This window comes from Saccopteryx leptura, chromosome 10 (assembly GCF_036850995.1).
Source record: "Saccopteryx leptura isolate mSacLep1 chromosome 10, mSacLep1_pri_phased_curated, whole genome shotgun sequence".
In the NCBI taxonomy this organism is placed as follows: Eukaryota; Metazoa; Chordata; class Mammalia; order Chiroptera; family Emballonuridae; genus Saccopteryx; species Saccopteryx leptura.
Window position 1 is genome coordinate 44,234,489 of NC_089512.1, and position 25,362 is coordinate 44,259,850.

The 25,362-nt window shown below is 45.9% G+C and overlaps 2 protein-coding genes and 1 non-coding gene across 5 annotated transcripts in view; 1 reads left to right on the forward strand and 2 right to left on the reverse strand.

The window, feature by feature from the left end:
- The window catches only part of MRAS (muscle RAS oncogene homolog), a 73,508-nt gene extending 62,120 nt beyond the window's left edge, over positions 1 to 11,388 (reverse strand). Inside the window, exon 1 of one of the 2 annotated variants that reach the window (XM_066350400.1) lies at positions 11,194 to 11,388. The gene's annotated coding sequence lies outside the window, so the exon portion shown is untranslated. Of the gene's footprint in view, positions 1 to 10,789; positions 11,151 to 11,193 lie in introns of those variants that run through there. The other variant, XM_066350399.1, reaches the window with a different exon arrangement.
- The window catches only part of NME9 (NME/NM23 family member 9), a 123,410-nt gene that overhangs the window by 72,243 nt on the left and 25,805 nt on the right, over positions 1 to 25,362 (forward strand). The window lies entirely within an intron of this gene.
- On the reverse strand, positions 23,015 to 23,090 carry TRNAS-GGA (transfer RNA serine (anticodon GGA)). Its single transcript has one exon. It is a non-coding gene; the product is annotated as a tRNA-Ser (tRNA).

A 25,362-nucleotide genomic window follows, 5' to 3' on the forward strand; every position in this document is an offset into this window, starting at 1 on the left:
CTGACCACCCCCACCAACCCTCACACCAGACTAGGTAAGATTACTGCTATCCTCTTACAAAACATCCAGCTGTCGTGTCAGCACTTTGCATGCTGGTACCCAATTACTTGTTTATGATGTGAGGTGCCATCCCCACTAGACTGTCAGCTCCAGGAGGTCAGGGCATGTCCCTTGTTTTACTCTCCATTGCATCTCTGGTCCCCAGCATATGTCTGGCACAAAGAAGGTGCTCAATAAATATCTGTTGACCTACATTAGCTCTAATCCTCAGAGCTACTCTGTAAAATGCTCTAACAGGAAGGGAAAAATATCAACACTTGGGTTTGCTCCGGCCATTGGGGAAGAAGGTCTGACTTAACTATTTGATCTGAGGCCCTGGTCACTGGCTCAGTGGTAGAGCATCAGCCCAGCATGTGAGCATGTGGATGTTCTGGGTTGAATTCCCGGTCAGGGCACACAGAAGAAACGACCATCTGTTTTACCACCCTTTCCCCTCTCCTTTCTCTCTCTCCTCCTCCGGCAGCCATGGCTTGGCTCGGATGAAGCAAGTTGGACCCGGGCTCAGTTGTTGGTTGCTGAACAGCAGAGCAATGCCCCAGATGGGCGGAGCATCACCCCCTAGTGGGCTTGCCGGGTGGATCCTAAATTTTTAATTTTTTTTAATTTAGCCAGTACTAATGACTGTACTAATGCAGAGCTCCTGCTGGCTCTCATCACAGGTAAAGGTGTAGGACTAGGGTGCATACTCTTGGTTAGACAAGTTCTCTAATGGCTCTTTTCAGATGTAAAAAGATAGGCCCACAGTCTAGAATAGCTGTCATTATTGCTCTACATTCAAAAGTAATGGAAATTTGGAATTTTCAGACGTTCTGGGGAAACTATCCAGGAAAATTGGCCCCTGGAAAATGGCAGTAAACTAGGCTTGAGGAGACAGCCAGCCAGGGAGAAATTCTCCAAGGGCATGAGCAGGCAAGGGAGGATGTCTGAAGAGTTTTAACTGCTGCCCTGTTCTGAGCAGAGAGTAACCTCCTTTCTTGTAAGCCCCTGGTGAAAGCCTGTTATATACAACAGCCTAGTGGCTTCGTGCGCTTAGGAAATGAGGAAGCCAAAGGTTATTGGACGCCAGCAAAGTGTGGCAGCTGACTCTGCCAGAGGCCAAACGGTCACAGTTCCCACCCTGATACCCCTAGAAATACTGCAGATTCTGTCACTGCTTGGGTTATTTTTTTTAATGATATATATATTCAGAGAACTTCTACAAGAGAAATCCTTTGGGAAGAATGCAGGAGTATTGGGGAGAGCATCACTCCAGTTCTACGTATGTGGAATGAGGGCCCGACCCCATGGTGTGGACTAGAGCAACAGGAAGGACAGGGTGGCTGGGACATCTGCATCACAGCAGCATTGTCCCGTTACAAATACAGCAGTGGGGGACTCACCCAAGGGCACAGAGACAACAGGGATGGGCAGAAACTGGAGCTCATGCCCAAGTCCCTGCCTACTCTCCTGTGGGTCTTCTGAGGAAGGAAGGGAGGACTGAGTTCCCTGAGGCCCCTCTGGCTGCCAATTCTGCAGCCTTGCTGGTGGGCCCAGACTCCTGCCAGAGACCCTGCCTGGGTCCTCCCAGCCCTCTGCCCGGCTTTCTACTCACTCACATCAGCCCCAGATAGAAAAAGGGCCTTTATTAGAATGGTTATTTTGTTCAAGTGCCAAGTGACCTGCTCCTGCTCCCCCTTCCCATCCCTCCAGCCGGCCCCAGTTTGAGTCCAGAAGTAAAACAAAGGCTTTGTTTCTTTATTTTGATTTCTTCCGTAAAATCTCAAACATGCAGGAAACACCCACCCAGTCCCAGAGAAGTGGACTCGGGCCGCTATCCACTTCGGGAGGGTGGGGTTTGGGGTCAGGGCGTTAGGGTGGATGGGAAGGTTCTGATGCCAGCTGACCTTAGCTCCTGGGAGTGTCACCAGGGTACCTGGCTTCCTTAGCAGGAAAAGGAGGGCTTTGGTGTGAGGGGCACAAGGGCTTCCCAGTGCTGAATCCCAAGGAATGTCAATCTGAGGGTGGGTGTGGAAGGATGGCTGAGAAGACAGATCTCACACAAGGTATTTTTTTTTTCTTGCATGCCTCAAGGCTTTGGGACAGTGGCTCCACCCTTTTCCATCATCTCCGGTTCCAATAAAGCAGGCATTGAAAGAAGAACATGACAGAGGCTATTTTGGGCTGCTGAGCCTACTTGTGAGAGAGTGGTACTCGCCAAGAAAGATGGCTTTGCCTCCATCTCTTCCTTGAGACCTCATTTCCAGTGGAAGGAAAATATAAAGAGTGAATATGCAGGTTATCTAAAATGGGGGGGGGGGGGCATTACAAGAGGATATGTTAAAATTCTAAAGGATAAAAAAACAACAAAAACCCTAGCCCTGGCCTAATAGCTCAGTTGGATAGAGGATCATCCCAAAGCACAGAGGTTGCCGAAAAAAAAACCGGTCAGGGCACATATAGGAACAGAGCAGTGTTTCTTTTCTGTCTCACTCTCTCTCCCTTCATCTCTCTCTAAAATCAATCAATAAAAAAAGTTTTAAAATAAAAAACCCTAAACTGAATTGATTTTGCCTTTTTTTTTTTTTTTTTGTATTTTTCTGAAGCTGGAAACGAGAGAGACAGTCAGACAGACTCCCGCCTGCGCCCGACCGGGATCCACCCGGCACGCCCACCAGGGGCGACACTCTGCCCACCAGGGGTGGGTGCTCTGCCCCTCCGGGGCGTTGCTCTGCCGTGACCAGAGCCACTCTAGCGCCTGGGACAGAGGCCAAGGAGCCATCCCCAGCGCCCGGGCAATCTTTGCTCCAATGGAGCCTTGGCTGTGGGAGGGGAAGAGAGAGACAGAGAGGAAGGGGGGGGGGTGGAGAAGCAAATGGGCGCTTCTCCTATGTGCCCTGGCCGGGAATCGAACCCGGGTCCCCCGCACGCCAGGCCGACGCTCTACCGCTGAGCCAACCGGCCAGGGCCTGATTTTGCTTTTGAAATGATTATCTAATGCTCTGGGGAAGCAAGAACCTATCCTCAGAACCTCCCAAAAGGGTCGGCTCCTAAGATGTGAGTGGGACTCCCCAACCCCACCACACCTTCAGCAACCTGCTTGCAGCTCCACATACCCATGAACACTGTCACTCTTAATCTGACTCACTGGTTTACTAGGGCCAGCCTAATATACAGAATGTCTAACAGATTCTTTTAAAACCAGAACTTTTCTTTAAAAAGTGGGCCTGCAGCCTCATTTCAAATAAAAAGATTTGGGGGGGCAGACTTTGGGGGAGGCACTCTATTGTTTCACTGACCTGCTGATTTCTATGCCAGAGCCACACAACTTTAATTCTTCTAGTTGTATAGTGTATTTTAATATCTGGTAGGGCTAATTCCCTCTTCTAACTCATTAAGTGGTTTGTAAGCACAGGAGAAAGATGCTCAAATTTGATTTTGAGATATTTCATTTAGGTCAGCTTTAGTATAGATTTAGAGAGGGCAAAATTAGAGCTAGAGAAACATTTGCAACACTATGGCAGTAATCTAAGTGAGAGACATTAAGGCTAGAACCAAAGGAGAGATGGTTAGAAATAAGGAAAGGAGTTTAAAAAATAACCCAAACCATCAGGATTTGAAAACAAAAAGTGGATCTGTAAACATAACATGTATGTGTATTTCTATATAATCAAATATAACATGTATATATATATTTCTATATAACCAAATAGAAATTGCTCTTATCATATGTTTAACTGCCTTCACTGGTACAGCCTCTGATCACTTCTACGGGGAGACAAACCACCACACAGCAGGTTCTCCGGAGGCCTCCCTGGCTTTGCAGCATCTCCATCACAGTGAGGGAGGAGGACGCAGGCAGTGCTGTTCTTTTTGACAATTTAAGGACAGAAAACATTTCAACTCATTCTCACCCCTTAATAAAGAGGACACCAGGGCCATCTCAGGTCCCCAATGTTCTATTGTAAAAGTAGTTCAAATCTTTGCCCCCAATGGCCCGTGACTCTCTGAAAATGAGATCTACCTGAGTGTGGAAGGCTTTTCCAAAATTGTCTGAATCCTTTCAGCCCAGCTTAGAAAGCACTACTCTTCTAACTGTTCTGACTCAAGCCTCCGCTCCCCACGAGCGAGTGGGATGACATCAGGCTCCAGCTCTAGAGGCAGTCAGGGGGTGGAAAGGAGAAGGCTGTGAATAGTTGGGTGAGAAATATCTCCTGTTATCATGGAAAGCTGCCTCTCCCTCCTCCTCCCTCTCAGGACCACGGGCCAGGGACTTGGGCACCTTCTTCTGGGAAAACTGAGGAAAGGAAAATGGAAAGGTGCAGTTAGAGATTAGAAAGGTTCTACTCAGTGGTAGAGCGTCAGACCGGCACGTGGAAGTCCTGGGTTCGATTGCCAGCCAGGGCACATAGGAGAAGTGCCCATCTGCTTCTCCACCCTTCCTCCTCCCTTTTCTCTTGGTATCTCTCTTCCCCTCCTGCAGCCGAGGCTCCACTGGAGCAAAGTTGGCTGGGGCGCTGAGGATGGCTCCATGGCCTCCGCCTCAGGCGCTAGAATGGCTCCAATTTCAGCAGAACAATGCCCCAGAGGGGCTGAGGCCCAGGGGTCCCCAAACTTTTCACACAGGGAGCTAGTTCACTGTCACTCAGACCATTGGAGGGCCGCCACATACAGTGCTCCTCTCACTGACCACCAATGAAAGAGGTGCGGCGTGTGTGTGTGGGGGGGCTGGATAAATGGCCTCAGGAGGCCGCATGCAGTCTGCTTAGTTTGGGGATACCTGGCATTGTCCCTGGTGGGCATGCCAGATGGATCCCGGTGGGGAGCATGCGGGAGTCTGTCTGCCTCCCCTCTTCCCCCCCCCCCAACCCCCTTGCTTCTCACTTTGAAAAAATACAAAAAAAAAAAAAATAGAAAGAAAGAAAAAGAAAGGTTCTATGTTGTATTGTAGTCTTCTTTCCTTTAAAGTAGTTCCATACTTCAGAATAGAAAATGTATTTTGTTAGAGATCATTTAAGATGAGCTACTCAATAAATCGTTGTCATCCAATTATATAAAGAAAATCATGTTTATTTTCTCTCTTTTCCAAATATATACATCCACCATTTAAATGACAGTTCAGTTTGGGCAGCTGCGACTAAATTATACTTGGCAGTCTGAGCCCACAAGGGTCAAGGCAGGTGTTTTCTGAGGGTGAATCAACTTTTCTGAAAAAGGTTAAATCCATAAATGCATACTCACCCGACTCCCCCATGATTTCTCCCCAATATGGTCAGAGGCAGCAAAAGGCTCTAAACCTCAACAGACAACCAGGTGGCATTTTCATTGAAGTAGCTGGGGATATTAGCTAAGGAAAGTCAACACATGGAAACTCAGGAGCAAGGCTGCGGACAGGCCCACACTGAAGATGAGGGGATGTGTAAGTCCTGCACTGTTACGGAAAGGATCCAGCTGGTAATGGGTACATGGGGTTTGTTATGTTATCCCTTATATTTTTCCTTTTTAAATTTTTTTTTTTTTTTTTTTGGAATTTTTCTGAAGCTGGAAACGGGGAGAGACAGTCAGACAGACTCCCGCATGCGCCTGACCGGGATCCACCCGGCACGCCCACCAGGGGGCGACGCTCTGCCCACCAGGGGGCGATGCTCTGCCCCTCCAGGGCCTCACTCTGTCCCGACCAGAGCCACTCTAGCGCCTGGGGCAAAGGCCAAGGAGCCATCCCCAGCGCCTGGGCCATCCTTGCTCCAATGGAGCCTCGCTGCAGGAGGGGAAGAGAGAGACAGAGAGGAAGGAGAAGGGGAGGGGTGGAGAAGCAGATGGGCGCTTCTCCTGTGTGCCCTGGCCGGGAATCGAACCCGGGACTTCCGCATGCCAGGCTGACGCTCTACCACTGAGCCAACCGGCCAGGGCCTTTCCTTTTTAATTTTTTAAAATTCAAAAATATACTGAGCACACAAATAAGTTAGGGTTCGTGGCTGACTATAAGATTAGTGAGTCAGGGAAAACCACTGCACCTAGGCTCTCTCTCTGCCTCTCTGTGCCCACCAGCAGCTTCTGCCTGCGGTGGCTTCTGCTGCCGCCTCAGGTCTTTGCACCCGGGCCACTCCATCCCCTCTCCTCATGAGGCCTTTGCTCCACTGCAGCACTGACAGTCTATGGTCAGGCCCCCACAGGACATGTCCCATGAGCAGCAGGAGAGATCACGTGTCATTTTTGGTCCTCCAGCTCTCGAGTGTGCAGTGACAGAAGGAGCGTGTGCTTGGTCTGAGCTTGGTCAAGCTCCTTCCAGGCTCTGCTGCTCTCAGGCAAGGACTGGGGGTGGCCTGCTTAACCTCCCTGAGCCTCAGTTTCCGCATCTGTAAAAAGCTGACAGTGAAATTGAGCGGACACAAAAGGGCTGTCTCTAAACCACGCCATTTGAGGAGCAGTGAAGAAAGCAGCTACCTGTGCCGGAGGAAAGCATACCTGTGAAAGGTTCACGGGGGACAGGCCCAGTGGGGCAGCTTAGGGAGAAAGGAAAGACCTTGGCAAGGAGGAAAGAATCCCCAAATGTCATGTACTGACCTGAGGGGCAGCAGTTCCTCACCTCTCTAAGGATCCAGCTGAAGCCCCCCAGGCTCCATGGGAAGGACTCTCTGTTGAAAGTTCCCCAGCCTTTATTTTATACAAGGGTCACTGAAAAATCTTTCTTTAGCCTTAGTCCAAGCTAAATATCCATTTACAAAATATATATTTTATGCAATGCCTGTATTATTTTAATAATGAGTATAAACAAGTATATAATAAAAGCTGATGTGACGTACCTAAAATCATCACCCTCACCACTATGAGAAATAGTCTCCACTAGGTCTGCATCCAGTCTACAGAGGCTTCAGGAGCCCCGTCTGGGGCTATGAGTCTGTTATCTGAAGGTTGCTTGAAAGGCTGATAATGCTCTTCATTTTTATAACCCTTTCTGGTTTCCCAAGCATGTTCTCATCTGTGTATTTCATCTAATCCCCATGACAACCCTGAGGGCTCAGCAGAGAAGTCACAGATGGCGCCAGAGCCCTGGCAGCACAGGACCCACCCAAGGCCCTATAGATAGCCAGAGAGGACCGGAACCAGAGCTCAGAGCTCCCAGCTCTCCTCCTCCTCCCTCCTTCATGCCATACTCTGCACAGCCAAATCCTTGCCTGGTGCTCTCCAAAATCTCATTAGCAATACAACCCAGATGTAAATTTAGATAGACAGATGCCAGGCTACCTTGATGAGAATATGCCCCTCTGAGACCCAGAATGTCACCTGAGCAAGCAGTAATGACCCACATTGTCTTTTGGCCATTGGCCATCAGCAGGCCCCACCTAGTAAAGCTACTAAGAATACTAAAGGACAATGAATACTAAAGAACATCACTACTTTATGACCCAATAAAGGACATGGCTGCAGAAAGTCACCTTGGATCACGTGATGGGTAAAAAGGGCCTATGAGCTCAGTGGTGGGGGCCAGGCCAAGAAGGGCCGAGGGGTGGAGTCTCTGAGAATAGGCAGGACAATCTCATCACAGGCAGCAGGGATGCTACCAGAAGACTGGAAATGGGCACTAAGGAATGCATGGCAGTCACCAACGGTGCAACCCTGGCCTGTCTGAAGCATGAGGTGGCGGAAGCATTGCCCTCTTGGTCAGAGCTCCACAAGGCAGATCCACTGGCTCACTGCATGGACTTCAGCTCAGGCTGAGAACTGAAAATAGTCCCATTCTGTTTTCATTCTTTACACTGTCTCTATGTGACACTACCACAAAGGCATGCTGGCCTGGTGGGAAGGCAGAGTGACACGGTGAGTCCTAGGTAAGCAGTAGTAAAAGAACATGGCTTAGACCAGGAGATCTAACTGGGACCCAGGACTTGTTTTCAGAGATCCGTGAATCCCCTGAATTGTATGCCCAACTTCGTACATCCAAGCAACTTGTCTCTAGGCTTCTCACTGGCATAGTCAAGAGGCTGTGACCCAAGAAGGCAAAGTCTACTGCTCTTCACATCAGACCCTCAGTCTTCTTGGCTGCCTGTCCCATGCAAGAACTTGCTGGAAGTGGCACTAATATCCCATCCCTGTGTAGAGAGACCTCACATGAGCTGAGAGCATCATCGGGAAATCTAAACTCTGCTTCATCCACTATTACTTGGGTTTTGCTATTTGCAGCCAAACACACCCCCACTGATCCAGTACCATAAGGCCTAGTGGCATCACCCACGACTATGAGGGTCGGCAGGCCTGAGTCCACAACAAAATTCCTCTCAAAGCTGGAATTCTCTGCTCAGCCTCTAGAGAGTGGGTACCTTCCAGATGCCCCAGAGCACAGGGCGCTCCCCCAGCTCCTTCCTTTTTCTCATCCCCAAAGGTCACTGTACCTTATAGCCAGCCAGATGCACAGCCAGATGCACATGCTGGGCCTGGCAGGTACAGAGTTTATGAAACTCAATGCATGCCCTCTGGACACTTGAGAACATTCCAGCTTTGCACAAGAATATGTTCCCACTTAGTTCACATGAATATGGTTTGTATAAATGACACAATGCTCATGAGCAGGTATGTTTTCAATCACTTGCAAGTAGGCACAGTCCATTTGGGGGCATTTCATGGGTAGAATAATGATTACACCAGATGTGAAATATAAACCGGAGGTCGCATTTCTCTGAGAACTCACTCAATCTAGTTGGCTGGTCAACATGTGATTCTGACTGATGTTAGGCCAGTCACCCCAGAAGCTAATTCAGTTCATCAGAGCTCAGCAGTCCCCCCTGGTTTCAGAATCGCTCAAGCTCAGGAACCAACCACAAGGATGACTACCCTGTCACTTTATAAGCAGCTCAGATAAGTGAAAGCATGAAATATCTGTGGTTATACCTACTACAAAAATGTCTTATGTAGACAAAAACATGCGTTGTGGAAAAGTACAAACTGCCTTATGCAGGAGCAAAGCTGGCAACTCTGGAAGACTGTCAGTTGCCTCACCAGGGTTCAGCAGAGAGGAGAGCCTCAATCCGCCCCTCCCCCTTCTCCATAAAGAAAAGTTGAGGCTGCTGGGGGAGGAGGGGCAATTTCCAACAGAGCATGGTTTTTACTCAACACCTCCTCCTCCCCAGAAAGAGGCTGGCAGACCCTGCAGCCTTGAAAACCCCAGAGCAGCCAAGCCCCATGCCTCCTGCCCTGGGAGAGAGAGCACAAGTACACCATAAACCACAGACAGAAGCTAACTGGCTGCTGGGCAGTGAGAACAGACCCGAAGGGTGAAAACCACGCCTGAAACATTTTCAACCCCAATCATCAGGGACATGTGATTTACAGGAAATTGGAGACTGACCAAATGTTAGCCAGCTCAAGTTTCCTACCTCAGAAGAGGAGCAGGAGAAACTCTAAGAACTGTCTCAGTGAAAGTGCTTTGTTCACAGCAAAGACACTGACACGTGCCAGTTATTAATACTAACAGCTCACCACCCCACACTTCAACCTACCAGAGAATGCCAAGAGAGCAAAAGCATAACACTGGCTGCACATGGAGCCTTCAAGCCCAAGACAGCAGACCCTCACAAAAGGGGCCTGAACAGCTGTAGGGTCTAAAGCATGATCTCTAGATAGGCTCTTGGGCTCTTTATTGACCCTTTTAGCCCCAGTTCACCACCTGCATATGGGGATAATAATATAACCTTTCTGAAGGAAAGCTTGTCAAATGGTGAAGCCTGCACATCCATCATCTGGTCCACGAAAGCCTCGTTGGCTGCTGTTATTTCAGTAGAGCTTCAGGGTTTTTCAAGTCAGATTTCCTCATTACTCGTTACCCCTGCTGCCAGGGAAGTCACTCTTTGAGGCCACAATTGGGAGCCTTGTCAGTCACCCTCTCTGGTCAGGTCCAGGGTGGAGGTGAGTCCTGGAGATGCAAGAACCATTCTAGTCCATGATGGGAAGAGGGGCAAGCCCAGAGCTCTGTGGTCAGGGCCACCTTTCCAGACTCGGCTTTATTCCCCAGCCAGCACTGTCCTCTGTCCCAGCCACAGCATCTAACTGGGAGTCCAGTTAGACTGGTAGGCATCGCCTCCTCTAGGAGGCCTTCCCTGACCTTCCACACTGTCTGCTCCCAGAACCCCTGGGCTTCCTTGATCCCAGGACCGACCACGCTGGGCTGTCCCTGGGTTTGCGCCTTTTATCTTCTCCGCGAAGTAGCAGCTGGCACTATGCCCTACACACACACGGTGGGCGCCCCGGCCGGGTTTGGTCAATGAATGAGCCCAGCCCTAGTTGTGGCCAGAGCCCCAAGCGCAGTGAAGGGTTGTTTATGAAGAAGGCTGCTTTTTGTTATTCAGCTGAATTTGACAACTCCACCCGCGGATCTTTGAGCTCGTTAACGCCATTTTAAAAGGAGAGAAAACGTCCCCCAACCCCCGCCCTAGCCCCGCTGCCCACCTCCTTGGCGGGTTCTCACCAGGGCACACAAGGAACCCAAGAGTGGTTATCTTAACAGAGGTTCTTTGGGAGGTGGGCAGGCCATCAGTAGTGGCCGATTTCTCAATCGCACACCGTTATTTGGGAGATTGCGGTGGGGGCCAGAGGCCACTCCCCGCCAGTCCCAGAGCGCATTCAGCTAGAAAAGCGCGGCCGAGCCGGGGGCGGCCACACCTCCGGCGCCGGAACAAAGCGCCAGCCCCGGCTAGGGGCCTCGCAGCCAGGCCCCCTCCCCTCTCTGCCCCTTGTGTCTCCGGCTGCCCCGACCACTCACCGCACGATCCAGCCCGGGCTGGACTCTGGCCCTCAGGTCGCCTCCTCCATGCTCTAGCCGGACTGATGGCTCCTGGCCCGCCGGCCCGCCGGCCGCTCTGGCCCGTCCCCACCCGGGCGCCTCCTTAAAGCGACCGCGCAGCCCGCGCGCGCCCGAAGCGCCTGCTGCGCGGCGCATTCCTTATATTGCAACAGCGCTTGCTAAAAATAGAGCGCTGCGGGGCGCAGGGGGAGCCGGGCCCTAAGCTGCGACCCCGCCACTCCGGCCTGCACCCCGGCGCCGGGTCGCGCCCCCGGCGGAGGGCCAGCTACCCCCTCGGGGTACCCCGGCCTCCGCAGCTCGTGTGAGCCCGGCCACGTAACCCATCCGGCGCCTCTGCCTCCCCCGCGGTCCCGTGCACTTACCCGAGTCCGACCTTAGACGCCGCAAAGCTGGCTTTAAGGTGGACGCAGAATGGGAATTCGTCCGGGCCCCTTTAAGAGCCTCTGCGCTCCAACCTTTAAATCTCTGCTGGGCCCCGCCAACTTCTGAGCTACCCAGACCTAAGCGATCCCGGATCGCCACCTTAACCGCTTTCTCTTCAAGTCCTGGGACGTGTGTCTTTCTAGATCCTGCCTCCAGGGTCGCTTTTCCAGGCTCTGCACCATTCCTGGACCCAAAGTTCGTTCAGATGGATGCGACAGGGACAGGCAACACTCACGCTCCATTTCATTGTTTCAGTTCCGCTATCTACTCCATGAGCGTCCTTTCTCCCTCTTTTAAAAATAAAGATACAATTCACATACCATAAAATTCCACATTTTAAAGTATTAAATTTAGTGGGTTTTAGTGTATTCACAAAGGCATGCAACCTTTACCATTATCGATTTTGAGAACATTTTCATACCCCTTCCCAAAAAAACTACCTATTTGCAGTCATGTCTCCTCCCCACCTTCCCCCACCCCTGGAAACTGCTAACTTACATTCTGGATTTGCCTGTTCAGGACATTTTATATAAATGGAATCATACAACGTGGTATTTTGTGACCAGCTTCTTACACTTTGCACAATGTTTTCAAGGTTTATCTGTGTTGCAGCATGTAGGGGCACTTCATCCCTTTTCATGACCAAATACTACTCCATTGCATCTGTATACCACATTTTGTTTATCCACTCATCAGCTGATGGACATTTAGATTGTTTGTGCTTTTGGGGTATTATGAATATAGCCTCTTATTAGTGAATACACTAATAAGATTCCTGATGCTTGTGGTTCCTCTCACATGTACCCCCTCTTGCTCACTGGGGCCAGAAGAGCAGCTTTCAATCAATCCTGGCCAAACTTCTCCAAAAAGGTGTCCCTACTCAACTAATGTGTTTGTTTCTGATCCCTTCTCTTTCTTCCCCATGGCTCCACTTCTGTTTAAAGTCCAGTGACCTCTACACAGTTTGGCCTGCAACTCATAGGATAAAATAGATTTCCACTGCAAACCAGAATACACTCATACACATACTAGTGAAACAAAAATTTTATGGAACAGTACTTATCTTGGCAAAGTATAATGCACTCTGATCCATTCTAAAATTATCTATTATTAAATCTATTCTAAAATAAATTTAGTGATATATTTTACTAAAAATATGCTAGCAAGACCTACTAACTTGATTTCGTGGGTTGTGACCTGCAGTCTGAAAAACACTGATCTGTATTTCGACACCCCAGAGCCTCAAGGTAGTGACATTACAGTGGAAATTCATCAAGAAAGAAAAGTCAACTCAAGATTTTGAAAGACGCCTGACCAGGCGGTGGCGCAGTGGATAGAACGTTGGACTGGGATGCGGAAGACCCAGGTTCGAGACCCTGAGGTCGCCAGCTTGAGCACGGGCTCATCTGGTTTGAGCAAAAGCTCACCAGCTTGAGCCCAAGGTCGCTGGCTCCAGCAAGGGGTTACTCAGTCTGCTGAAGGCCCACGGTCAAGGCACGTATGAGAAAGCAATCAATGAACAATTAAGGTGTCGCAATGCGCAACGAAAAACTAATGATTGATGCTTCTCATCTCTCTGTTCCTGTCTGTCCCTGTCTTTCCCTCTCCCTGACTCTCTCTCTCTCTGTAAAAAAAAAAAAAAAAAAGATTTTGAAAGACATGCTAAAGACACTAAATAGTTTGAAAAGAAAAGAGTTTTGATTTTCAGAAGTGCAGAAAAATTTCTCTTCTAGGCAGGCTGTAGTAGGTTGTGGCAGTCCAGGGCTCCTCCTACTACAATGAAATGAAGTGAGGCTCTCCAGCTGTTCCCTCTCCTCTCCCCCAGCACATCTGCCAGTTTGGGGTTCTAGCTAATGATCAAGCTTTGCCCAGACCAAAGACCTATAATGGAGGAAAGAGAAATCAGCAAAGCTTTTAGTGGCCACATGGTACTAGAATGACAAATTGGAATATAGGTGGCTTTAAAACACAACCAATTTTCTCCACATGACATTTGCTGAGTTCTGGGCCTGAGAATTCTTCTAATAAGCGTAGTGAAATCTTCCAAAGTTTTAGCATGCTTAAAAAACACAGGCTCCCCCAAGAAGAAAGGGCCTGCCTCAAACACAAGGCCAGCTCCTCCCTGATATTGGCCAGGTTTTTAATCTCCATGGGGACAGAGCCAGGAAAGCTGGATTGGGAGTCTCTCAAGGGCCGAGTTGAATCTTCACTCTCCCTCATGGCTGAAGAGACAGACACAAGCCAAAAGGTTCTCAATAACTCCACATGTGAAGAATAGGAGTAAAGCAGGGACAGACTGTCTTGCAAAAAATTGAAATTTAGCCCCAAGCTAGCTTAATTCTTCACTAGGTTGAGATAATCATCCCTCACCCTCATCTGCTTAACAAAAGAAAAAAGAAACTTTGGGAAATTACATCATCTGAAGTCTCTATACCTCCTGTATACAATGTTTGCATATAGTAAAACAAAAAAACTAAGCAGGTGAACAAAAATATAATTGATAAGCAAGAGAAAAAGTAGACAATAAAAGCAGATACACAGATAATTCAGATGTTGGAGTTAGTAGACAAGACTACTACTACAAGTGATGATAGAGGAACTAGAACTCTCATTCATTGCTGATAGAAGCATAAAATGGTATATCTACAGCAATTTGGACAAGGAAATTTTAATGTTAAGAATTATTCAGTATAAGAGGGAACTACCTACTAAGGGAAAAGATAACTCTAAAGAATATAATTAAAGCAGATATAGTGAGCATTCTCTAGAGCTAAGGCAGAGCACCGAAGGAACAAACCTGTATGAAGTCCTAACCCTCACCTTCTACCACCCGCCTAAGATCCGTACTTTAAGGAGCCAGTACAACCATGGCTCTCTGGATGAAGTTCACTGAAGTTCCATGAAGACAAAATTCACTGGAATTCCTCTTGGGCACTGACGGAAGCCTTCCATGGAAAGGTGCCATATTGTGGAAGCTGCTGAAAAATTTCTTGCAGGAGTGATGCATTGGAAAGTCAACCTCTGGGGAGCTGGAGCTCATCAAAAAGGTGAGCTGTGTGTTTCTGTGTGGCACATGTGAAGGAACCATGTGCTTCAGAACAAGCACATGAGAACCAGGAGAGGAAGCCTTTCTCCTGCAGTGGCAGCCAGGGCTCTCTCCTAACAAAGCTGAAGATAATGCCAGATGACAAAGGAGAAATGCTTGCATGGGCCAGCTCCATTAACACAGAGCAGCAGGTAATTAAGGTTGGCTTTGGAAATAAGAAATAAATTAATAACTAGCACAACTGGCTCTGAAAAACTGTTAAGTAGAATCGAGGGAAGCTAAATAAATATACACCCCTACCTTCTGACTCAACATTTCTCCTTCTAGGTATATGCCTAAGAGAAATTAGCAAGTGTGTTCACCAAAACACATTTATAAGAATATTTATAGCAGCTTTAGTCATAATAATCTAGAACTGGAGACAATCTAAGTGTTTATTAACTGAAGAATGAATAAACAAATTTTGGTTTATTTATACAATGAAAACTATACTGCAACTAGAAAGCCCGGCGGTAATACAAAATGACCGCTGTTCTAGATATTATAAATTGTAATTAAAATGATTTGTGCAAAGATGTCTGCTAATTCAAACTGAATTACCCAGGGCAGGCGGTGAGGATGCCCCTTTGCTTACTGCCCCATGGGGTTTCCCCCTTCTACTTGCTTAATTGCTTAAAGTAGAGTGCAATGAAGGAAACCACTGGCGGTACATTTCTTAAGAGCCACCGCTAGCTCAATAAATAAAGGTGATTTAAATAATAAAATGTTAATTCACATGTCAAAGATCTCTTTGTACACATTTCTTGTGTAGATCTTTCCATCATTTTTAAGCTCGCCTTGCAGAGGACCATCAATTATTTTTAATTTTACGTCCGTTCTTTCACGAACTCTTGAACAGGCAACATAAAGTTGACCGTGTCCAAATGCAGGCTCAGGTAAAAATCTTTCTCTGCTCAGTGGTTTCTTTTTGTCGAGAAAGCCGTTTTTGTGCAGCTTTAGCTCCTTTTCTCTCCTCTTCAGTGCTGTATTTTCTAGGAGGCATTCTTAAAAGAAATTATGTTAAGACGTAGTTTTTATGTAAAACAGATGATTGCCAATGCAAACAAATGTTCACCTTCCCCCTGACACGCTCAATTTGCGTTCAGCCATGGCAACTTCACCCCATTGGCTAGTACAGTTATGCAAGCAACCAATAAGCTATCGGCGACAAACAGACACTTAAGCCGCATATAATAAAGATAACTGATAATGAAGTACTAATACATAAACAACACAAATGAATCTCACAGACATTATATTAAAGGAAGGTTGCCAGATGTGAAAGACAACGTATATGAAATCCAGTAAAAAGTAAAACTAATTGATGGTGATAGAAATCAGAAAAATGGTTATCTCTTGGATGGGGAAGAATGATAACCAAAAGAAGTGGAAAAGAAGTACTTGGAAATGTTTTTATCTTTTTTTTTGGAAACGGGGAGGCAGTCAGACAGACTCCCGCATGCACCCGCCTGGGATCCACTCGGCATGCCCACCAGGGGGTGATGCTCTGCCCATCTGGGGCGTTGCTCTGTTGCAACCAGAGCCATTCTAGCATCTGAGGCAGAGGCCACAGAGCCATTCTCAGTGCCCAGGCCAACTTTGCTCCAGTGGAGCCTTGGCTGCGGGAGGGGAAGACAGAGACAGAGAGTAAGGAGAGGGGGAGGGGTGGAGAAGCAGATGGGTGCTTCTTCTGTGTGTCCTGGCTGGGAATCGAACCCGGGACTCCTGCTTGCCCGGCCGACTCTCTACCACTGAGCCAACCGGCCAGGGCCAAATGTTTTTATCTTGATCTGGGTGGTGGTTAAATGAATACACACAGATGTGAAAATATATCAAGGTATGCATTAATGATTAGCACACTTTACACATTTCATTGCATGTGTTGTTATACTCAAAAATTCAAACTATCCCCATCTACATTAATATGTTAAATAAAATAAAGGAAAAACATAGATAAAATAGAAAGGAGAGAAAATGTCACCAGACAAGTGGAATCCACAAATAAAGTAAAATGAACATTCTAGAACTTATAAAAGATATAATAACTGAAGACAGGAAATCACTAGATAAGTGTAATAGCAGATTGAACATAGCTAAACACAGGATTAATGAACTATAAAACAAATTAGGAATACATTAAAACTAAAGCACAGAAAAAAAGATCATAGAAAAAGTGATAATAGTATAAAAGACTGTTTTATACAACTGTTTAACATTCATATCGCATCACTGGAGTCCCAGAAGGAAAAGAGAGAGAGTGGGACAGAAACTATATTCTTAGATATAATGGCAGAAAATTTTCCAAAACTGGTGAAAGACGTAAATTCATAGATTCAAGGAACTTGGTGAATTCCAAAAAGGGTAAGCACAAAGAAAACAACATGCAAATACATCATATTAAACTACTAAACACAGGGTCAAAAATAATTTTTAAGGATCAGACATCTTTCTTCATTGAAAAAACTCTTTTGAACACCTGGAGCTGATAAGAAGCAGAGCTTGGCCAAGAGCCATTGCCTGGCACACGAAAATGTGACCAGGCCTCTCCACAGGAGACACCCTCAATGACATTCTGCAACACAGAGCCTGAAAGCAACATCCTGAGCTTTTCTTCTTGATAATTACCCAGGCCCAGCTTGCAAAAACAGTGAGAGAGTGATTGTCACTTGTAGCTTCATGTTTTCACGAGTCTTTTTTTTTTTTTTTTTTTTTTGTATTTTTCTGAAGCTGGAAACGGGGAGAGACAGCCAGACAGACTCCCGGATGCGCCCGACCGGGATCCACCCGGCACGCCCACCAGGGGCGATGCTCTGCCCACCAGGGGGCGATGCTCTGCCCCTCCGGGGCGTTGTTCTGCCGCGACCAGAGCCACTCTAGCGCCTGGGGCAGAGGCCAAGGAGCCATCCCCAGCGCCCGGGCCATCTTTGCTCCAATGGAGCCTTGGCTGCGGGAGGGGAAGAGAGAGACAGAGAGGAAGGAGGGGGGGGAGGGGTGAAGAAGCAAATGGGCGCTTCTCCTATGTGCCCTGGCCGGGAATCAAACCCGGGTCCCCCGCACGCCAGGCCGACGCTTTACCGCTGAGCCAACCGGCCAGGACCTCACGAGTCTTAGTATTTGAAATATTGTATTAACAAATCAGAGAAAGAAAAATTTCCTGGATTTTGAGCCTAAATGTAGGGCTTGCGCATTTCAATTTAGCCCAATTTTGTGAAATACAATAGCATCATCCTGTTGAAAAATAAGACAGATATCAATTTTCAAATCCCTAATGGTAATTTAAAACATTATGTTTACATTAAAACAAATATGGATATATGGCATATAGTTTTCCAAAATGTATACAAATCTTTGAGATAAATATTAGCAATGTCAGAGAATTCAGAAGGCCATTTAGCATCAAGCCTTCAATTTGGGGGACAGTCATTCAAGAAGCTTCTGGGGACTCACTGGAGGAGTAGAGTCTTTGGTAATGAGATCATTGTAAGTTGACTGGGATCCAGATCAAATAGGTGGTCAAGGAGTTGTGGTATAATGGGAGATTCAAAGGGAAATAGGTCTTTCTCTCCAATTTCCCAGAGTAACCTAAATTATCTAGGGGCAAAGCTCGTTACCCCTCTAGAGGTATCAGGAGCTGTGAGAGTTTGAGATTTCATCCTACTTGCTAGCTAACAAGTTATCTTCCCATAGTTTTATAGATACTCCCCAAAGGTACAAAACTCAAATGTTCAAGATGAAGGATAGGTTATTATAGCAACAGTGGTAGCCAGGGTATTAGCATTTTTGCATAGGTTTCTTGAACCTCAGTTCCCATAGGACAATGTAAAGAGGGCCATGTACACGTACACATGCAATTGGTAGTGTCATAGAAGAACCCTGAGCTTTGGGAAACCAAAGCTTTTAGACGAAGAGGGAGACATTATCTCTATTTTTCAAAGCTTACGCAAACCTGCCCTTTATTTTAGAAGATACTATTTCTATCTTTCAAGGCTGTTCACCCTATAAACATAACTGATAGTTAGGAATAAAGGTAATTAGTGCCTCTGCTTACAAATGTGCAGAAACATGAGAAATTGTCATCAGATGACTCTACACTGTGCAGAATGTCTCCTTGCCATCTCTTCTAACCTCTCAATAAGCCTGAGTGGTGGGTGCACAGGGCTCACCAGTTCCTACTCATGATGGAAACCTGAGGCAGGTGTCTATAGAAAGTAGCTGGGACGCCTGCCTGACATGGGCTAATAATACAGATCAACAGTTTGATGGGAACTCTCAGTGACTTCTACAACACAAAGAAAATGCAACACAGACCAATGCAAGTTGGTAGGCTCAGAGAGATGGGCTGCTCCAGTTTGTGGCTCACTAGCTTGTATTTGCAAAGCCAGCCTCACAACCAACAACAACAACAATAGAAAAAAAAAAACTACTAGAACTAACAGGTAAGTTTAGCAAGGTCTCAAAATACAAAGTCAATATACAAAAATAGTGTATTTCTATGTACTGGCAGCACATGATTGGAAATAAAGTAAAAACATAGAGGCAATTTCACTAATAATAGCATTAATAAACAAAACACAAATGACTTGCAACAATTACAAAACATTTCTAAATGAAAGAATAAATAAATGAAAAGATATGCCACATTCACAGATTGGAAGACTCAATCTTACTAAAATGTCAGTTCTCCCCAAGTTAACCTTTAGGTTCAATGCAATCTTAATCAAATTCTCAAGATTAAAAAATACTAACAGGTTAATTCTGAACTTATTATAGGAAAGTCAACAGACTTAGAATAGTCAAAGTCATCTTGAAAAAGAAAAAGACTTAGATTACCTGATTTTAAGATGTACTATGTCTTAGCTTAATTGCTATAACAAAATATGGTAAACTGACTTATCAACAATAGAAATTTATTTCTCACAGTTCTGGAGGCTGGAAGTCAGAGTCATGGTGCCAGCATAGACTGATTCTGGTGAAGGTACTCTTGCCGGTTGCAGAAAGTTGACTTCTCCTTGTGTCCTTACATGGCAGAAAGAGAGCTAGCTAGCCCTCTGAGCTCTTCTTATAAGGGCACTAATCCCATTCATGAGGGTTTCACCCTCACGACCTAAGACCTCCCAAGGGCTCCAACTCCAAATACTATCACATTGGAATTAGGATTCCAACATGAAATTTGAGGGGACACACACATTCAGTCCATAACTATGTAACTATGTATAGTAACCAAGTCAGTGAAGTACTAGCATTAGGATAGATAAATAGTGGAATAAACTAGAGAGTCTGAAGGAAACTCACACTTATAATCAATTAATATTTAACAAAAATGCAAAAGCAATTCACTTGAGTCAAGTCTTTTTAACAAATGCTGCTTCATAACCAGAAAGCCATATGAAAAAAAAAAAAAAGGAACTTGACCCCTATCTCACATCCCACACAAAAATTAACTTGACACAGTGGTACATCCATACTGTAGAACATGCAGCAATAAAAAGGAACAACTTGAAACCATGTCAACACAATAAATTAAAATTAAAAAAATAAAAAGGAACAAAATATTGATACATGCAACAACTTAGGTGAATCTCCAGGGAATTATGCTGAGAGAAGAAAAGCCAACCCCAAAAGGTGATATACTGTGTGATATGATTTGTATATCATTTTTTTTAACAACAAAACTTTAGAAATAGAGGACAGAATAGTGGTTGCCAGAGTCTCCAGTCCCCTGAGCATCAGCTAGCTGCTCACCACTGGCAGGCAGGACACCATAGACAGGTGTCACAGAGGGTGACACCTGGCTCACTGTTCCTGCAAGGCACCTGAGCCCTCACCACCATCTCTTCCCTCTGCTGTCCCCCTGCTGGCTCCCAGGTGGCCTCTACTCTCTTCCTGCACTCAGCCCTGCTGGAAAATCCAGGGCAGAGGCCACCCTTCCTTTGCTCTAGGGCTGAAAGGCAGGCCTGAGGCTCCTCTTCCCCCTCTGCCTCCACTCCCCAGGACTGCCTGGTGCTCAGTGCTGCCTGTATCTCCCGTTTTGAAAAACCTACCTCGGCCTATCTATCTGCAGTGAGGGACTGACTGGTCCAGCTCATCCTTCCAGAACTATCCCATCCAAGCCTGACTTGCAAAACCAGGCTAAGATCCTGGTGGCCCAATTGCTGAGGAAACCAGAACCCACCAGAACACGACAGTCTGAAAAACATTGGGCACATCCCCCACTTGGATAATAGCTAGATGCCTCGAGACCATCCCAGCACACAGGATAACGGCACATGACCTTGAGGGGGTTCTCCAAGACTCCAAGGCACCCAGTTTCTTGCAAGGAACCTCGATATGGCTGCCTAGGAAGCTGTGCCCTCCCCCAGGGCACAGGCTCCAGTGCTGGCGGGAGTGGGAACCCACCTTCCAGGGACAGAGCATGAAGAGGCAGCCAGGAAGCGAGAAAGACAGAAGGGCCGGCTCCCACACATGGAGTTTGGGGCAGACACCATGAGGTGAGTGAGTGAGTATATATGTAAGAGACAAAAACACATTAGGAGGGAGAGATGAAAGCATTCTTCCTAAAAACAAAGCACGAAAGTAAAATAAAGACTACTAAGAACAAAAAGAAAAGAAAAAATGTTCCTGGTGTTAAATTTGGATCACAGCGGGTTTCCCTTGAGTAAACCACCACCTTGTGGCAATGAATATGGCTTGCAGGAGAAAGAAGAAGATTTTGTGTTTCCAGTCTTTTAGACTCCAAAATAATGTAAGTAGTAGCCTTTAATGTTGGAAGTTTTTGCATGAAACAAAGCAAAAGTAACCACAAAAAGGACCTCCCTTAAAGCAGATCTAATTAAAACAGATGTCTTTGACATCTGACATTTGGGCAAAGCAATTGAATCACTGATCCATATCATAAAATACAGGGGGTCCTTGGGTTGTGACACAGTTCCATTCTTACCTGAATGGACGTAACCTGAATTTTGGTGTAAGTCGAAACACACCCTAGCCTGAGTCACTTACTTATCTTAATACATAATCTAGGACATAAAAACACAACTAAGCCACAGAAAAAGGAAAAGGACATAAGTATACTGTCCTGTACACTGTACTATAGTAACAGAAAAAAATGACAAAAAATGAGTGTAAAAAAAGTTTCTTACCTTTATTCCTGTGGTTGGCTTGCACACTGGAAGGGGCATTGCAAGGTGGGAGAGAGTGACCTATTGGGAGGAGGAAGCTGGAGAGGCAGGAGAACCTGCAGAAGGTGCTGGAGATACTGGGTCAGGTGAATCAGGATTGCCTAAGGAACATGCAGGAGACGCTGGAGATGATTCTACCTGTACCATAGGTATTCCATCTCTAGAAGCAGCTGATGTAGAGGGTACAGGATCTGTTGCAGGCCTCTCTACCTTCTTAAAGAATTGTTCCAGGGTAGTCTAGAAGATTGATGACTTCTTCTCTTCCAAAATCTGCCAAACTGCCAAACTAGTTGGCCCACATAGTCTGTAAGTATGATGCTAATGCCATAAGCCAAAACACTCACGTCACAACTGTTTCAAGTTTTTATGGGAGTGAGCATAGAAAACACAAAACATCGTATGTAGAGACTGTCGGAACCCAAGGACACCCTGTATGTAAAAGATGGAGATTTCATTAAATCGAGATTTAAAAGGTGGAGTGACTCATTTGGGGAAAATTTAAAGAGGTTCTATATTGTCCAAACTGTACACTTTTGAAAGTAAAAAGTATTAATAATTGCATGGGAAAACAGGTATAAATTGGGGTGTCCCAGGCAAACCGGGGACACATGGCTTCCCTAAATTTGTTTCTGTTGTTTAGTCTGGCAAAGATGTGGCTACATTTTATAGTAGAGACCAAGTGGTGAAAAATCTAACCCTTTCAACAAGGATACAAAGTTTCTATCTTTCAGTGTACTAGCAGAGGAATTTAGTATCTGGTTTAAATTTTTTATTTGGGGAACTAAGTTCCAAAGGGAGATTTCAAACCATTTAAGAGCTTGAGTAACCACCATTTTGTGGCAACAAACACCCCTTGCATCCAGTAGACCCACTTTGCAATGCTGGGTCTTACCAGACAGACATCATTGTACGAGTGTGTCACAGTTTGATTATTTGTTGACATCTTGATTACTTCCAATTTTTGGTGATTATGAATAAAGCTTCTATAAACATTTTCACGCAGATTTTTGTGTGCACATAAGTTTTCCCAATTAACTGAGTAAAGATGACCACTGAACCATATGGTAAGACTATGTTTAACTTTGTAAGAAAGTGCCAAACTGTCTTCCAAAGTGGCTGTACCATTTTGCATTCCCACCAGCGATAAATGAGAGTGCCTGCTGTATCTTTTTTTTTTTTTTTTTTTCTTTTTTGTATTTTTCTGAAGCTAGAAACGGGGAGAGATAGTCAGACTCCCGCATGCGCCCGACCGGGATCCACCCGGAACACCCACCAGGTGGTGACGCTCTGCCCACCAGGGGGCGATGCTCTGCCCCTCCAGGGCGTCGCTCTGCCACGACCAGAGCCACTCTAGCGCCTGGGGCAGAGGCCAAGGAGCCATCCCCAGCACCCGGGCCATCTTTGCTCCAATGGAGCCTCGGCTGCCGGAGGGGAAGAGAGAGACAGAGAGGAAGGAGAGGGGGAGGGGTGGAGAAGCAGATGGGCGCTTCTCCTGTGTGCCCTGGCCGGGAATCGAACCCGGGACTTCTGCACTCCAGGCCGACGCTCTACCACTGAGCCAACCGGCCAGGGCCTGCCTGCTGTATCTTAATGAGCATTTAACATTGTTAGTTTTTGGAGTAGTAGACATTCTAATAGGTATGCAGAAATATCTCATTATTGTTTTTATTTGTAATTCCTTAATGACAAATGAGGTTAAGCATCTTTTTCATTTACTTTACATCTGTGTATCTTCTTTGATGAAGTATCTGTTCAGATCTTTTGACCATTCTTAACTTGGGTTGTTTGTTTTTTTATTGTTGAGTTTTGCGTATTTTGGATAGATGTCTTTTATTAGATATGTGTCCTGCAAATATTTGTTCCTAGTCTGTGGCTTGTCTTTTCATTGTCTTAAGTCTTTTGCAGAGCATGAGTTTTTAATTTTAATAAAGTCCATCTTACGATTTTTTTCTTTCATATATCATGCTTTTGGTTTTGTGTTTAAATAGTCATTGCCAAACCCGAGGATCACCTAGATTTTCTCCTATTTCTTTCCCTTGAACTTTTATACTCTGGCATTTTATATTTTTGTCTATGATCCATTTTGAAACTATTTTTGTGATAAGCATAGAGTCTGTGTTCAGATTTTTTTTTTTTTTTTTTTTTTTTTTTTTTTTTGCATTTTTCTGAAGCTGGAAACGGGGAGAGACAGTCAGACAGACTCCCGCATGCGCCCGACCGGGATCCACCCAACACGCCCACCAGGGGCAACGCTCTGCCCACCAGGGGGCGATGCTCTGCCCCTCCGGGGCGTTGCTCTGCTGCGACCAGAGCCACTCCAGCGCCTGGGGCAGAGGCCAAGGAGCCATCCCCAGCGCCCGGGCCATCTTTGCTCCAATGGAGCCTCGCTGCGGGAGGGGAAGAGAGAGACAGAGAGGAAGGAGGGGAGGGGGTAGAGAAGCAAATGGGTGCGTCTCCTATGTGCCCTGGCCGGGAATCGAACCCGGGTCCCCCGCAGGCCAAGCCGACGCTCTACCGCTGAGCCAACCGGCCAGGGCCCAGATTGTTTTTTTGTTTGTTTGTTTTTGCAAATAGATGTCCAATTATTTCAACACTATTTTTTTTATTTAGACAATTAAATTTAATGGTGACATTGGTCAACCAGAGTACACAGATTTAGAGAAAACATCTCCACATCATTTGACAGTCAATTATGCTGTATACCTGTCACCCAAAGTCAAATCATCCTCTGTCACCCTATATTTGTTTCTTTTTATGCCCCTCCCCCTCACTTAGCACTATTTTTTAGAAGACTTCACTTTCATTAGTATAGGTGTGTTTCTGGACTCTGTTCTGTACCGTTGACCTATGTATCTAGTCTTTCACTAAGATCATGCTATCTTGTTTATTGTAGCTTTATGCTAAGTCTTGAAGTCTGGTAGTGTGAGCTTTCCAACTTCGTTATCCTTCTTCAGTATTATGTTGGCTATTCTGCATCTCTTACCTTTCCATATAAACTCTAGAATTTGTCTGTTGATTTCCACAAAATAGCTTGCTGAGATTTTGGCTGAAATTGTGTTTCATTTATAATCACAATGGGAAGAATTGACATATTTTTTTTTTACTTTTTCTTTTATTAATTTTTAGAGAGGAGAGAGAGAGTGAGAGAGAGAGAGAGGGAGAGAGAAGGGGGAGGGAGGAGCAGGAAGCATCAACTCCCATATGTGCCTTGACCAGGCAAGCCCAGGGTTTTTTGAACCGGCGACCTCAGCATTCCAGGTCGACGCTTTATCCACTGTGCCACCACAGGTCAGGCAAATTGACATATTAACAATATTGATTCTTCCTATCCACAAACATGGAATATCTCGCCACTTATTTAAATCTTTTTGGTTTCTTTCATCAGCTGTTGTTGATTTCTAGTTTAGTTCTATTGTAGAGAACATACTCTGTATTATTTTTATTATTTTAAATTTGCTATTTTTATTATTTCCAACTCTGCTGTTGTTGGAAGTATTGCTTAAGTGTCAATTAGATCAAGTTTATCGGTGTTGTTGTTCAGTTCAACTATATCCTTGCTCATTTTCTGCCTGCTGGATTTATTCAGTATTAAAAAAGTGGTGTGAAGTCTTCAGTTATAATAGTGGGTTTATCTAGTTTTCATTGCAGTTTTATCATGTTTTGCCTCATGAGTTTTTGGGGGGTTTTTTTTTGTTTGTTTTTTGTTTTTTTTCCGAAGCTGGAAACGGGGAGGCAGTCAGACAGACTCCCGCATGCGCCCCACCGGGATCCACCCGGCATGCCCACCAGGGGGCAATGCTCTGCCCATCTTGGGGCGTCGCTCTGCCGCAATCAGAGCCATTCTA